We start from the raw sequence: 15,657 nt of genomic DNA on the forward strand, positions 1-15,657 counted from the left end.
ATGCATCAGGTGCAGTGACACAAGGTTCCTGGGGCCTAAGTGGCCTCGTAAGCCTGATTACTGCTGTACCTTACTACTCATCCAGCAGTCAGAGGGAGCATTTTACTTGCCTGCACTAGGGTCCTTTGCACAATTTCTACACCACTGCTGAACTATAGTGTTTTTTAAAAAACAATTCTGCTACAGCAGCGGCAAACTAAACACGCACTGATCTCAACAGAAACAGAGTAAATGAAGGGTCCACTGACCGTGCCAGTGCTTAGTTTGCAAAATAATAAGTGCCGGAGTTCAAAGCATTCCTCAGTAGCATGCAGACCGTGCAGCAACATGTCTGGCTTTCATCCACCACCAGACACCCCCTACCACTTTATCAAACTCTCGTGGGCTGCTTTTTTCCCCTGCTTTCTACCATCCTCACTGTTTTTACGTCTTTCTCTTCTTTCTTTTCTGCCCTTCTCTCTATTTTTCTGGACCAAAGACTGATGATGAAAAATACGTTTTGTTCCCCAAAAATGAATGCCGGTCGGCCCACCTTGAACCACCGGCTCAAATTAAGGACTGACTGTGGCTGTTGACGGGGCTGTTGACTGGAATTGTGGCATGTCAGTATTTTTGCACAAGGACATCAATGGTCCAGTCCAAACACCTGAAAACTGAACTTGTCCTGTGCAGACATCTGTCATTGGAGTTGCACACCAATATTAGAAGCCCCCAGGACAAGAATTCCCAGGCCTGGGGCAGTCTGTGACCAGAGAGGCCCAAGGAGTGGGTTGATAGGCAACATCTCCACTTTTCAAGTTGAACTGTAATAGTTGCAAGTTGCAACTTTTACAATCTCAAGCGAGCTGCTGCCACGAGAAGCTCCTGTTTTCTGAACTCGGGTGCATTTTATCACTATGTAAGTAAAATGTCCCTGTTCCCTTGTTCCCGGTGCTGCCTTTTCTCATTAGAGGTCAAGGATTGCGACCCCTGGTGACTGCCAAGTTAAGTCCATGACAGTTTCCTGTAGTCATTGGTCAGGATGGTATGGACTGCGGTGGTACATCTTGTTGAGTGATGCAATACTACTAAGGAAGTAGAGCTTCATCTGAGAACGCCAATAGGTCCTTCTGCTGACACACAGGAGCTTATTTACAAGCCTCTTGGGCCATTTTTGCGTCATTTTTAACATGGGAAAAGTGTTGCACGGGTGGCGACAGGGGCTTGTAAATAAGCCCCACAGTTCAGACATGCTACTGAAATTTACTTTCCATCTCAGGAAATGTTTCCTCTACTTCTATTATCTGAGTTGCAGTTGGCAATTTTGTTGCAGGGCAGCATTTGCTCATTTACACCTAGTTTGGGTTTCTTCAATAATAGGTGATTCAATTCTATTTTCGAAGATCCGTTACATTGCTGTGGCCTAGTGACACTTTGATAGAGGGGGTTATAGCCAGCGAGAAGGCTGCAGATTTGCTCTTAAATGCAGTTATTTTGGCATGGCAGTGTAGGATCTGAAGGTGCCTTGATGGTTTTGACCAGTCATTTGTTGAATGTTCCATCACTGAGGTGACAAAATGTTAAGTAGCGTCAGTTGTGTTTGTCCCTTATTCTGCTTTAGGGATTTTTAAATATCTTATACAATACAGGGATTTTGTTTGTGAACTTTTCCTTTGTTTTAAAAAGACCTCCTTTTTCAAACTACTGCTTAGTGTGTATTTTGTATAAATCTTATGATATTTATATTTGTAAAGCACAGCGGTTACCCGAGGGTGTCCTGGCTCTGGCTACTGCCATCTGAACAGAGGCTGACATGTGAATCCTATACACTGAAAAGCAAGGTTTTCAATCCCTTCCTAAACGGCATTAGATCGGTAGCAGTTCTAATATATTGAGGGACTTGTTCAAGGCCCTTGTGGCACAGGTGACAAAGCTTCTCCCTCCCCAGTTGACTGTTTTGATGGAGGGCACAAGCACCCTCATGGCACCTAAGGAGTGGAGGGCTCTTTTGGGGATATACAATTGAAAACGGCGTTACATTCTGGCCCTGCTCGTTGAAAGGCTTTAAAAACGGTGCACAAGGATTTAAAATGCACTAGTTGTCTAACTCGGAGCCAGTGCAACCTTTTGATTTCCTTGGTGACGGATATAAATTTTGGTGTGCCGGTGAGCAGTCTGGCTACCGCATTTTGCAGAAGTTGAACTTTACTTAGCTGTCCCTTTTGAATGTTCAGGTAGAGGCTGTTGCAATAATCCAGACTTGATAGAATGAGAGGTGTTATAAATATGCATTGACTGTCCTCCAGCAAGAAAGGCACTATTTTCTTAAATCATTCTAAGAAGATGGAAACTGGCAGATGCCACTGCATTTTTCTGGTCCCCGAAAGTGTGCTTATTGTCAACATTAACTCTCAGATTTTTTACTTTCCTAGAGGGTTTTGGGAGGGTGCCTAATTCTTCCGGCCACTAGTCTGGTGTCCAGAAATTGGCATTATTTACAAAAATAATGACCTCAGTCTTGCCTGAATTTAGCTTCAGGCAGTTCTGGGTCATCCACATCTTCACTGAATTCATGCAGTCATGGAACCTCTTCCCCTTCTCAGACTCCTGCCCCGGCAGCATGGACACCACAATTTGCATATCATCCGCATATGAAGTAAGCTGAAACCCGAAGGGTTTATTCAGGTCTGCCAGGGGAGACACGTAAACATTGAAAAGGGTTGGACTGAGGGAAGATCCCTGCGGCACCCCGCAGGGTATGGAAAAAGGTTTAGAACAGAATTTGTCCACAGCCACAATTTGAGTTCTCTCACTCAGGAAAGATTTAAGTAGCTTCCAGGCTTTACCCTGAATCCCGCAGGCCGACAAATGGTCCGTCAGGAGAATATGGTGGACCGTGTCGAAGGCTGCAGAGAGATCCAGCATAATCAATGTTGCATTTCCTCCCTCATCCAGGGCTTCCCTTATTTCTTCGGTGGATTTTATAAGGGCAGACAGTTTGAGTGGGATCTAAAATGTTATTTGCCTGGAGGAAGGCACTGAGCTGTGTATTCATGGTCTTTTCTACCAATTTAGCCGGCAATGGAAGGCAAGAGATTGGCCGGAATGTTTGTCTTGTTTTCTTTTCGGTTTCCACCCACGACATTCAAGTATACTTGGAAGTGTAAGCTGGACATGCTAGTAAAGTGCTCTCAAGAGGCAGAAGACAGAGATCCAAGTGACAAAAGTCTAAATGCATTTCAACCACTTTGTATTCAAATCTGTATGTACAGAATCTACCATTACATCTCCAAGCCTATAGAATTATAGATGGATAACAGTGAATTCCTAGATGTTTTTCACTAAGGGGTTCACTGAGGGGTTCTGAGTGACATCAAATAGGCAATGAGAGAGAAGATTGAGTTGTGTATGATGTCACTCTGAACTCCGCGGTGAAAGAATACCTATAATTCACTTTTTATTTATCTATAGTTTATGTTATGCATGGCCCCCAATATTATCTGCCCCTGCTTTCAACTGCTGCACAGGGGCAGAGGAATAATGGTGGAGTCATACGTAACATGGCCTCCTCTCCCTGACCCAAAGGTGAAGAATAAATATCTTACCTGGCATCCTTAACCAGCACCCACAACTTTTCCTGCCTTCCTGTGCTTTCTGATATCAGTCAAAGCAGGCAAGTAGCCTTGAGCTGAAAGACGCTCAGAGATCTGTCACATGACCTGGAAAGCCTTTATGATGTAGGAACTGTGGGTAAAGAGTTTTGATATCAAATATTGCTATGTTATAGAAGTGAGTTATCAGATTGAGAAACAGATAGAGGCTCGACGTGAGAGCCATACATAATGAGTGAATAAATGAATGAAGCGACTTAGAAAGCACGCAAATGCCTGGTAGGCATCTTGGTGCTAGACATAACAATGCAAAAACCAACATGGAGAATATTCGATCAATCTAAGTATTTCAGACAGATGCCCTCTCTCTGCACCTTTAGTACTGCTTGTACACATATTTATGGGGGTTAAAATGTATAAAGTCTACCAGCATTAAAACAGAAGCTAGAAAAACATGGTTTTGGAGCGGCCTTATGATAAAGGTGCCTCATATTAGAAAAAAACCTCACTTACATTTATTTCCCATTCAGTGGTATAGATGACCAAACATGGGTCAGACAAAAGTAAGGCATCCTAGCTCTGATTTACTAATGCTTTGCATCAGCACCCGCGAGCCACAAAGGAGCAGCTGTGATTTCCTCATTCTCATCATAAAATCTTTATTTAGTTGACAAAAACAACCATAAAAAAATACAATAAATATGATACAGAATTATCTCAATAAAAAACTCATACATGAAATACATCTCAAGTAAAAATCCATCATAAAATACAGAACAGGGAAGTCAATCCAGTCTGGATCTCCTGGATGTTAGTGCCGCCCGTAAAAAGCACAGCACAGTAAACAATACAAATTAATTAGGAAGCATCTGCAGATAAACAGGAGCTGGACATACTTGTGAAAAGTTCAAGGATTTCAACAGTGGTACTAAAAGGTGCTTCCTGGGCCTGCTAAAATAATCACAAAACATTACAAAGTGTAGTGTGTCCTGCGGAGACCTATTGTCGCAGTCGCAGGGCACCCTGCTCTCAGAATGGACCCAACCCTTTGGAGAGGCCAATAAGTGGTGTAACATGTTAACCCTACACCCAGAATGTAAAAACCTATCACGTTGATAACATGCACAAAAAGGAACCAAACGCAGCTGAGTCATAGAAGACTGCACCACCAGAACCAGTCACTAGCAATATGCGATATTGCCCACCTCAAACGATCTGCTGCTTGTAGACCGCAAAAATACACTTGACAATTGTTTGGATGAGAGGCAATATAACACAAAACCTGCCCTTAAAAAATGAAACGAAAACATTTCATTTTTTTCTTTTTTAAATGCACCCCGTTTTCGTTTAAGGAAAACGGGCTGCATTGAAAAAAAAACTGCTTTATTTAAAAGCAGTCCCAGAAACATGGTGGTCTGCTGAGCCCAGCAGGCCACCATATCTGGGAGGGCGTGCCATTCCCAATGGGGTCGCAAATTGCGAGAGGCTCATTAATATTCATGAGCCTCTCTATTTGTGACCCTATTGGGAATTGCAAAACAGTGTAATAACACTGTTGTACATGCATAATAGCATTTTGCAAATTGCGAGTCGTAAAAGACTCGCAATTTGTAAAGCGCTATTTTGCACATCGTACATCTGGCCCTTGGAGACCAAGATCCCAGTGGATGTGCAAAACGAAAAACTGCCCTGGTGGATTTAAGAAACTCAGATCTATTTCCCTCTATGAGGGGGATTCCAGTTATTCTTTACATCGAATAGCACCTCTAAATATGGGAAGACAGAGACTTTGCCATGGGTATGACTGGCCACTTTTAAGGTTTTAGAGCTGGTATGGCATGGGCCATCAGCCATAACATTAAAAAACAGATAAGTCCAAACTCCCCATGAAAATAAAAAAACTTGTCCAGGAGTAGGACCCGACCCCTGGCCGTACGAGCCATGAGGACCGAGTCATCGCATGTAACAGCACGGGAAGGGATCGGGTACCCACCTTCGGGCAATCAGCCTTAGCAGATAGAAGGGCAAGCTCCGACCCATTTACATACAGGGTGAACAAAAATGGTGTAAGAATACACCCCTGTAGTACACCTCTTTTTGTAGAAAAGGGCTGTGTGCAAGTTACACCCTGTGAAAACCACACCGAGGAGGTGGTATCAGCATATAAATTGTCTAAAAAGGCCACAATGTCTGGATCTACCTCCATCTGTAAGAGCAAGGCCCAGAGTTTAACACGACTGACCCTATCAAAGGTGGACGTGAGGACCATAAAAGCTAAATGAAGGGATTCAGACCGGGCAACAATGTATTTGTTTATTATGAGATGAAGATTCAGACATTGGTGAGAAGTAGACCTACCCGGCCTGAAGCCATATTGTAGATCACTCAGGATGTTGTTCTCATTAGACAATTCTAGCAGTCTATTGAGGATGACCTTCCCCATGACCTTCACTACTGAGTCTATTAATGACATGGGACAGTAACATTGGGGGATTGTCCTTATCACCCTTCTTAAATACATGCACAATTTCGACCATGAGTGAGGCGCCCCCTCCCATGTGGCCACATTTAGACACCGAGTGAAAAGGGGCCCCCAGATCTACACATTGGACCATCCCGGGGAATGCCATCTGCACTAAGGGCTTTGTTGCTCGATAATGCCACGATGCCCTGGGTGACCACCTTCAGGGCAAAGACCACGGGGGCACCCTGGCACCACTACTGTTCTATCCATGCCCTGCCCACCCACCCTCTGATTCCTAAATCATTTTCAAAAGCAGGGATGGCAATAAGGGGGGTTGCTATATATTTTAGTCAGGGACTGGACTGGGAGTTTGTCCAAGTCCAGAGGGATCCTCATGGGAAAAGGCTATGGGTAACAATGAACTTGAATGGGACTACTTAGAAGGGCTTCAGGGCAGATTATTTTTGGAGGGGACTTTAACTATATTCAAGACTTGGCAAAGGACACTTCAAATAAAAATAAAAAGCAACTGAAGCCAAAGACAAAAAAAATTCTAGATGTCATCATGCAAGATCATCGATTAGTTGACCCATGGCGTAGAGCCCATCGGGAAGTACTAGAATATAATTGCTACTCCCGTCAATTCCAATCATCATCCATCATTGATTTTTTTTTTTAACATCTCGTTCTTTGAAATATATTGGCTCGGAAATAGAGCCCAATTCATTTTCAGACCACTCTTTGGTCAAATTAGATATAGAAATAGAGGAGGGTAGGAGGATAAGATCCAGGTGGCAGATGGATCGACTCCTTCTCTCAAATCAACAATTGGTAACAGATACAAGAGAATGGATACAAGAATTTTTTAAGGTTGATAAGGGAACAGCAGAACTTTTTTCAGTATGGGGGGCTTTTAAGGCGTCAGTACATGGACAGATGGTTGCCATTATTGCCGCTCAGTCCAAAATCGGAGAACTCGCATAGCCAAACTTCAGCTGACAGTCGATACTGCTTTGCTGCAGAAGAATGCCTCTCTACGGGAAGATAAGATACTTGGGGGTCAGCTCGACAAAGCAAAAAAGGAACTAAGAGTTTTTTCCTAATAGAAGAAAATAATAGCTTCCGGACATTCCAACAGTGAGCCTACGAAGAGAGTCAAATGATACACAAACTGCTAGCTTGGTCACCTAAGTTAAACAGGAAGTAGCCTTAATTACTGAAGTATTAGATCCTGGTACTAGAGCTCCGGTGACGGATAAGGATAAGATTGCCGAAGTCTTTTTGGAGCATTACGATCAGCTATATGCTACCAAGTACATGGTCGGGCAAGAGACAATCCAGCAATATTTTGAGGATGTAAATCTCTAATAGAACTGGGAATCTCTAGTTGGCACAGGTATGCACTTGTGACAAGCAGGGACTCTCAATTCTAAATCAGGATAAGGGGATCACCCTTTCAAATAACCCCTGCTCACCCTTTAGGTAGTGTGGCGCAAGCAGTCAAGACTATTCTCAGGGCGTCATAGGTTAAGCATTTGTGAACACATACAGTAATACAATCACACACCACAAATGGACACCAGTCAAGGTTATGTCAAAAATAGGTTTCTTTATATAAGGCTTAGCACAAGACCAGAATAACGATTAAAATGACCACAGTATTATTTTAAAGTTCAATGTTCTTGTAAAAAGGCTTAAAATACAAAAATAGGCTTCTTTTACTCAATTCTTCTTTTCAGGCTTTGTACGGTTCGTACCTGGGTGTGCGACTCGTCCGCATTAAAAACAAGGAAAGTACGAGTCAAACAATCGGTGCGGACTCCGGGGTCCGTGATGCGCACGCTGCGGTGCGAACAGAAAAAAGTACCTTAAGTTCGTGGGTTCCGCGACGGACAGTGCGGGACAAGTTGATGGGTCCGGGTCGTAGTTCGGCAGCGTATTCAGATGCTGGTCGGGTCGTGGCGTCGGGACGCGGCGTTAGTACGGGACCTTCAGGGATATGTGCGGATGGCCCAGATCAGCTTGCAGAGTCCGTGGCGTTCGGCGTTCGAGCCGTACCTTCGGTGCGGATGGGCGGCGACACTTCTCGGCGCCGTACAGCGTACGGGGAGGATCAGCGTACTGCGGCTTCTCGGCTCTGAGTACGGCACGGTGCAGTACGTTAGCAGCGTACGGACCGTACCTGCGGGACGATGGAGCTTGGGTCCGGCGTACAGGGTTTGGCAGCCAGTGTTGTACGTCTCAAATCGGCGGGGAAGGGTAGGTGCAATGCGGCCGGGCGGGATACGGCGCGTACTAATGCTTTTGGATCAGCGTAGACGCACGGTGTCGGGCGGCAAAGACACGGGTTCGCGACGGATGGGGTACGAGGCGTTCTGGGGCCAAATCCAGCGGGAAACAAGCACAGATCGTCCAGGCAACTCAATTTTGGAAGGCAGATGAGTCCAATGGTCCAATGGTCCTGGGACTCAGTTCAGGGGGCAAGCTCTTCTTCCAAGCCCTTGGAGATAGTTGAAAAACAAAGTGCAAAGTCTCTTTCAGTCTTTTCCTCTCCTTTCTCAGCAAGGCACCAACTGCAGGCCAATCCCCCAGGTCAGGGAAAGTCACTCCTCCTTCAGCTTCTTCCAGGTCCTTCTAGTCAGGCAGAGTTCCTTCGTGGTTCAATCAGGATCTGATTTCTTAGGAGCAGGGCTCCTACATTTATACCAAGTTTCTTTTATCTTTACAGGCCAGGGGGACCTTTGCATAATCCCAGTCCAGTTCTTTTCAGTGAGGAGCACTTTGTTGTTGGGACTCTGGCTTCTTCTTTCAGCAGGCAGGGCAGAGACATCAGACGCTCCCCGGGGGTGGAGCCAGCATTGTGGTGGCAGAGCACTGCCCTATTCAGAGTCAAGGTGCACTCCTCCCACCCATCCTGGTGTAATCTTTCTATTCACCACCTGGCAGCCCCAGCCTGTCTCCTGGAACTTCCCAGCCCTGTCACGCAAGCTACACACAAAGAAGATAGCCCTCCCCTCCAGAGGCTGACTTAAATGGTTAGGTACGCAAAGGCTAACTTTCTAAAAGTAGCATTTGTAAACCCAGGATATTAAAATAACCTTTACTAAAAGATGTATTTTATTATTCTGAGTTCAGGCATACTAAACATGAATTTCTACCATGCTTCCTGAGCCTGCTAGGATTATAGAGTGTTATAATCTAGCAGCCCATTCTGGCCTATGGAGAGCAGGTAGCCTTACAATAGTGAAAAACGAAAATGGCTGTAATTCACTATTAGGACATGCCGCACACCTCAGGGCATGTCCCACCTTATCCTTACAATGCGCCCTTCCCTAGGGCCTACCATAGGGGTGACTAATATGAAGGTAAGGGAAGGTTTAGGGACTGGCAAGTGGGGACACTTGCCGAGTCAGCATGACAGTACCAGACTGCATGCAGGTTCTGCAATGGCAGACCTTAGACACATTTTACCAGGCTGCTTCTGTGGGTGGCACAACCAGTGCTGCAAGCCACCTAGCAGCATTTGGATATACAAGCCCTTGGCACCCCTGGTGCACTCTACTAGGGACTGATAGTAAACCAAATAAGCCAAACATGGAAGTCAATTCACATAATACATTTTACCATAGGGAGCACTTGCACTGTGGCACTGGATGGCAGTGGCACAGTGCCCTGAGCAGCTAACACCAGCACAAAAATACATTGAGGCACAGACAAAAATGGAAGGGTGACCCACGCCAATGGTGCCAGGTCTAACAATCTCCCACATTTATCAAATACTCAGGTTGAGGAGATACAAGTCAACATATTAGGAGCAGAAATTCCGGCAGCCCTTGATACAATGGCGGGAGGAAAAGCATGTGGAAATGATGGGTTACCAACTGAATTTATAAGGTCTTTGCGAAGGAATTAATACCCTTTTTGGTAGCGCTTTTTAATTATATCAAAGCGGGTGGCTTGGTCCCCATAGCTTTCAAAGAATCTATCATTGTTAGTTTTGTGAAGACGAAAAGTTGGGCAATGCGTTTTACTCCTCTGGCACACAAACTGATCAATAGGGATCAGACAGGGTTCGTCTCAGGGAGGCTAATGTCCACAAAGACAGGGTTTCTAGTACAGGCACTTGACTTTTATCAATAGTATTTAAATTCGAGCTCTTGTTATGATGATTGATGCAGTAAAGGCGGTCGACTAGGTTAATTGGGACGCTCTAATCTACGGTCTGGGCAGGTACGGGGTTCCTCGCAGGTTACAAAAATGTTATGGAATATTTATCAAGGGGCACAGGCACAGGTCTTCATTAATTCTAATTTAGCGGGGATTGTCAATGTCAATCGGGGGACCAGGTAAGGATGCCCTCTTTCACCCGTTCTTTTTTACCTTTTTTATTGAGCCCCTGGCTACCAAAATTCGTAACAATGTGGTAATTAGAGCTCCAATACTAGGTATGGCAAAATTAAAGCTGTTCATGAATGACATCATTCTTTATCTTAGTCCAGAAAGACAGAATATAGAGCAAACATTAGCAGAATTTCTTCAATTCAAATTGGTCGGAGGGTACAAAATTAACCATAAAAAGACTGAGATCTTAATTATTAATACTGCAAGTGACTTTCTTCCTAAAAATCTGAAGCAACAAGCCCTTCATCTCAACCCAAGTCGATATTTAGGGATATATGTTACTAATCAATATTGGGAACTCTATAAATTAAACTCTGAAGCCATGCGGAATAAAATTAAAAACTGCTAGATACTACCACTTACATTGTTAGGCCGAGTGGCCCTCATAAAAATGTCCATTCTACCCCTACTTGCTTTACTTTTCACTAACGTCCCTATAAAAATCAATACGAGCTATTTCAAGGAGTTAGAAAATATGTTTAGAAAGGTTGTTTGGAGTAAGACGACACCGAGGTTAAAACTCTCTTCAACTTGATATTAATCAGGGTGGGCTTGCACTTCAGCAAGCTCAAAAATATTATGAAGCAGCCATCTTAGATATTACAGCCCATTTAGTTGACTCCTAGGGATCAGTTGATAATTACTTTTTGGATAAAATGGTGCAGGAGGCTGGTTCACAGATTCCGCCATTTTTAAAAACAGCCAAACTCCCTAAAAAAACTAAGTATAAGACCTTGCAGGAATACTCTTTTAGACGTCAGGCTTTTCTCTCCAAACAGGCTTGCTCCACAGGGTTTTACTATTTAAAACTAGAAGAATGTAAAAGTCTGGGCCTCCAAATACAGACCAGCCATTTAAGGTCCTGGAACAACTGTGGTCTGTAAGAGCTACGGCATTTTCTAGTGGGAGACAGAGTAATAACTTGGCAAGAGGTCCAAACTAGATGTGGAGATCGGAGTAAGCCTCTCTTTTTTTAATATATACAGATTTCATATTTATTGATTAAATATAGCCTCCCATCTAGTTCTGGTCCAACTCTGCTCGTGACTGCCCTATTTGGAGCAAAGTTAACAGGGATGGGAAATTGGTACCGTCTTTTACGCTCCCAAGGGCAATCAATGGTGGTCAACAAATTTTTTGAAAAAGTCACCCAGGAGACACAATGTATGTTCTCTAATCGGGATTGGCAGGCCATATCACAACAAGGTAGTGAGGCCTTGAGCGCGTCCAGTTTTCAAAGAATGGATTTTTTGTCACGATGGATGGCGTACTATACACCTAAAGCGCTCCATAAAATACGTACAGAATTGAAGAATAGATGTTTTCATTGCCAGACAGAAGGCGAGGGAGGCTGGCTGCACATTTCTTTTACCTGCTCAAGGCTAGGGCAATTTCGGGAAAGGATCTTATCGGCTCTAAGCCAGGGGATGCAGAAACGCTTAGACCCGGAGAAAGATGTAGCACTGTTTGGTATCTATAGTCAAAGAGCAAACCTTGCAAAGTCAAGAGGGGAGGAGACATTTATAGCAATCGCCTCCCTTGTAGCACGTTCCTTGATACTCTAGAATTGGAGGTCTTTAAAAATACCTACTTATTAGGAGTAGCTAAATAAAATGAAACTTACATGGAAATTCAAAGAAGGCTATACGACTGTCAGACGCCACCAGGGAAGACAATGACGAAGCCGGCGTACGGAACGGAACTACAGCTCCCATGGATCCGTGCGACGATCGCGTCAATTACGTCATCGCGCACCCGGAAGAACGTTCTTAGACGTGGAGGAAGAAGCAGCGGGTGCCGGTTACTTCGCCTGCTGAGACGCTGAGTCCCCGACGGTCTGGTAAGGGTGCATATGCACCACCTTTTGAGTTTCAGTAATTCTTTGTACGCTCAGCAGAAGCGGCATACTCCTGAGCCTTTGACAGTCATACCGCTAATCCCGTTGGCTGGAAACCCGGTACTGGATCCTTGCGGGAGAGCGGGAAAAGCCCCCGGGGGGTTTGAAGTGAATACTCCCACCTGGCTTTACGGTGAACAAAGGGGCGCCCTGAATGCTTCATTGAATCGCAGCGAAAGAGGGTGGTTTCCCTTGTTACGCTACCTCTTGTCTTTTCCTGGAGAGAGTAAGACATATAACAGTGGTACTAGCCTTCAGTGGTGTTTGGTGCTTACGTGACTTGTGAGACTGCGCCACACTGGCTGTTGGTATGCTATGTTCTGAGACGTATGAGAACCTGGCATTCATTTTCAACTAGCACATGCTTGAACAATGTGGAGTTGGAATGTGTGTTTGTCCAGACCTTAAAGAGTATTTAGGCACATGCATCAAACCTTTTTGCGATCGCAAACGGTGCGAATCGCAAAAATAGGCCGTTTGCGATCGCAAAAGTCAGTGTTGAAATGCATCAACTGTATATTTGCGAAAATCCATGTTTTCGCAAATATAAGGAATCGCAAAACATTCTGCGAATCAAATAGCGAATCGGTATTAGCGAGTCCCAATTAGCGAATCGCAAACAACGATTCGCTAAATGTATGCATGACAAATCGCAAATAGCGATTTCCATGAAAATCGCAAATTAGCGATCGCTAAATAAGAAGGATCACAACCAGGTGGTAATCATGAGTGCAAATCACAGACAGGTGAAAACCAACTGAAACCCATTTAAACACACCCAGAATGAGCCAGCACTGTTCACAATGGCAGGGATATACCTGATGGCGAGGAGGATGAGGCTGCAGGCTGCCGCACAGAGACGGAGGCGAATGAATGAGCGCATCTTCAGAGTCCGCATAACTTTGCTAGGCCAGCAAGAGGATGAGATATACGACAAGTATAGGCTCAATGCAGCAATGATCCATGATCTAATCAATGAATTGGACCCCATAATGCAACGACAGACACGTAGGACCAATGCCATCCCAACGCATGTGCAGGTCCTATGTTGCCTACACCTTCTGGCGTCAGGCAGTTTTCAGGGGGTCATTGCTGTTGCGGGAGGTGTGTCACAAAGCGCACTTTCAAGAATATTGAAAGCATTCCTTGATGCCATGATGGCCGTGATCGGGTCTCATATCAAGTTCCCTACCACCGCGCTTGACCTTGCAAAAACCAAACAGGAGTTCTACCAGATAGCTCGTTTCCCACATGTTTTGGGTTGTATTGATTGCACCCACGTTGCAATATGTCCCCCTGCAACACAGGAATATATATATAGAAATAGGAAATGTTACCATTCCCTCAATATTCAGGTCGTTTGCAATGCCAAAAACATTATCACTGACATTGTTGCGCAATTTCCAGGGAGTGCACATGACTCTTATATCTTCAGGCAAAGTGGCATACACACCCGTCTTGTCAGGGGAGAATTTGGAGAGGGACATCTGCTTGGTAAATATGTGTTATAGTTTATCACTGTCATTGTACGTATGTCAATGTGAAGCTGCCACTGACTCTTTGCTCCATTACATGTAGGTGACAGCGCATACGCCTTGCGTAATTACCTAATGACGCCTTACCTCAATCCCACAACTGCCAATCAACAGAGGTACAATGCAGCACATATTTCGACAAGGAACATCATAGAGCGCACATTTGGGCTGTTGAAGAGCCGATTCAGATGTCTACATAAGACCGGTGGAGCACTGAAGTACAACCCTGAACAATGCTGCAAGATAGTAGCGGCATGTGCCATGCTGCACAACATAGCGACAAGGGGAGGAATGGACATCGAGGTGTCTGACAGCGATTCGGAGGATGGGAACCAGCAAGTGCCACAACACCATGCAGCACAAGGGGCAGGCGCAGCAGAAGGGCGTAGGAGAAGATTTGACATCACACAAAATTATTTCTGAGGTGAGTAATGATGACACAGAAACTGACTATTGCTATCAAAGTATTCTTTAATTAAATAAAATTGCCATGAGTGTTCAAGCACACTTGTGATCTGACCAGTGCAATGGACATAAGTGGTTTGCAAATGTCAATTCACTTGTCAGTCTGTGAAAAGTCAAATCCAAATAAATGGTTACGTCACCATAGTGGAATGCACTTGTACATGCCAGTCTAGCGCTTTTTCCCACGAACACCCAGACGCCTGTCAGACCCAGCATTGTCATCCGTCATGTTGGAAGCGGCGGGGGTACTGCTGCGTGTGTTGCGTCTTCCTGCAGTGCGGACTGGAACTGCCACACTACTTAGGCTTGAGCCACCCTCACTACCCTCTTCGGCCGTCGAATTGTTGGCCGCAATTGTGGAAGCATTTAGCAAATCAACTGCATTGGTGACCTGGTCCAGTGCTTTAGCCACATCGCCGCTCCAATGGCACATTTCAGTTTGCATGGTCACAGACCTACGCGCCAGCAGTGCAGTTGTCGTGGCCAATCTATTGTTTGATTTAGCAAACATTTTCAATTGCACCATTAGTTGACGATGCTGTCTCTTCTGGGATACATTTCCCTCATGCATCACCTTGCTCAGTTGCTGCACACTTTCTGACAGTACTGCTATGTTGCTAGCCATCTTGCCAACTTGCAATTGTACTAATCGTGTGTTTTTTGTCTGCAGGCGCTGCATACGGAGCATCTGTCCCTCAAGACCACCCCAGACATCACTTGGTTGCTCCTCCTGCTGTGTCCTGAGTGCTCTTCCTCTCCTACGCCGGGCTCTGTGATTAGTTCTGGGGACCTGTGGTTGTGTTTTTGTGATGGAAGTTGTCTGGCCATGGCTGCCACCTGGTGTTGCATCAGCCTCATCATCTTCACACTCCATGGTGACTAGGGATGGAACAGTAGCCCTGCGTGACTTTGTTGGACGTGAGGGATTTATTTGCACCACAGGTGTGTCCATCTGTTCACCTGCGCTGGTGTCCTGCATGTCTGGGGAATCGCTATCCACATCTTCTACACGTTGCGCATCTGTGAGGTGAAACAGTGCAACACTGTATTATTTCATGTCTGTGATATTAATTGCACAGTAATAAATATCTGCCTTTGTGAATGATTTTATACTCTATTAAGCTTTTTTGGGTTGTTACTCTGAGATTTGACATTTTAACTGCTTGACCTGACTACATCTCCCATAATGCCCCTCACCTACTGAACGCATTGTGTACTGGATGTTCAGGGTCTGCACTTGGGCTGTACTGTGGTCGAGTTCTACCTTTACATTTTGTAACACTAAGAAAACATACATTCATCTTA

At 44.8% G+C, this 15,657-nt stretch overlaps 1 long non-coding RNA gene across 1 annotated transcript in view; it reads left to right on the forward strand.

Annotated features, from left to right (window-relative positions):
* LOC146822005 (uncharacterized) overlaps positions 1-15,456 on the forward strand; it is an 87,877-nt gene extending 72,421 nt beyond the window's left edge. Inside the window, exons 4-5 of the long non-coding RNA XR_014962800.1 lie at positions 13,931-14,311; positions 15,023-15,456. This is a non-coding gene — a long non-coding RNA (uncharacterized LOC146822005). The remainder of the gene's footprint in view (positions 1-13,930; positions 14,312-15,022) is intronic.
* The last annotated feature ends 201 nt before the right edge of the window (positions 15,457-15,657 follow it).

The sequence above is a fragment of the Triturus cristatus genome, chromosome 6 (assembly GCF_964204655.1).
Source record: "Triturus cristatus chromosome 6, aTriCri1.1, whole genome shotgun sequence".
NCBI lineage: Eukaryota > Metazoa > Chordata > Amphibia > Caudata > Salamandridae > Triturus > Triturus cristatus.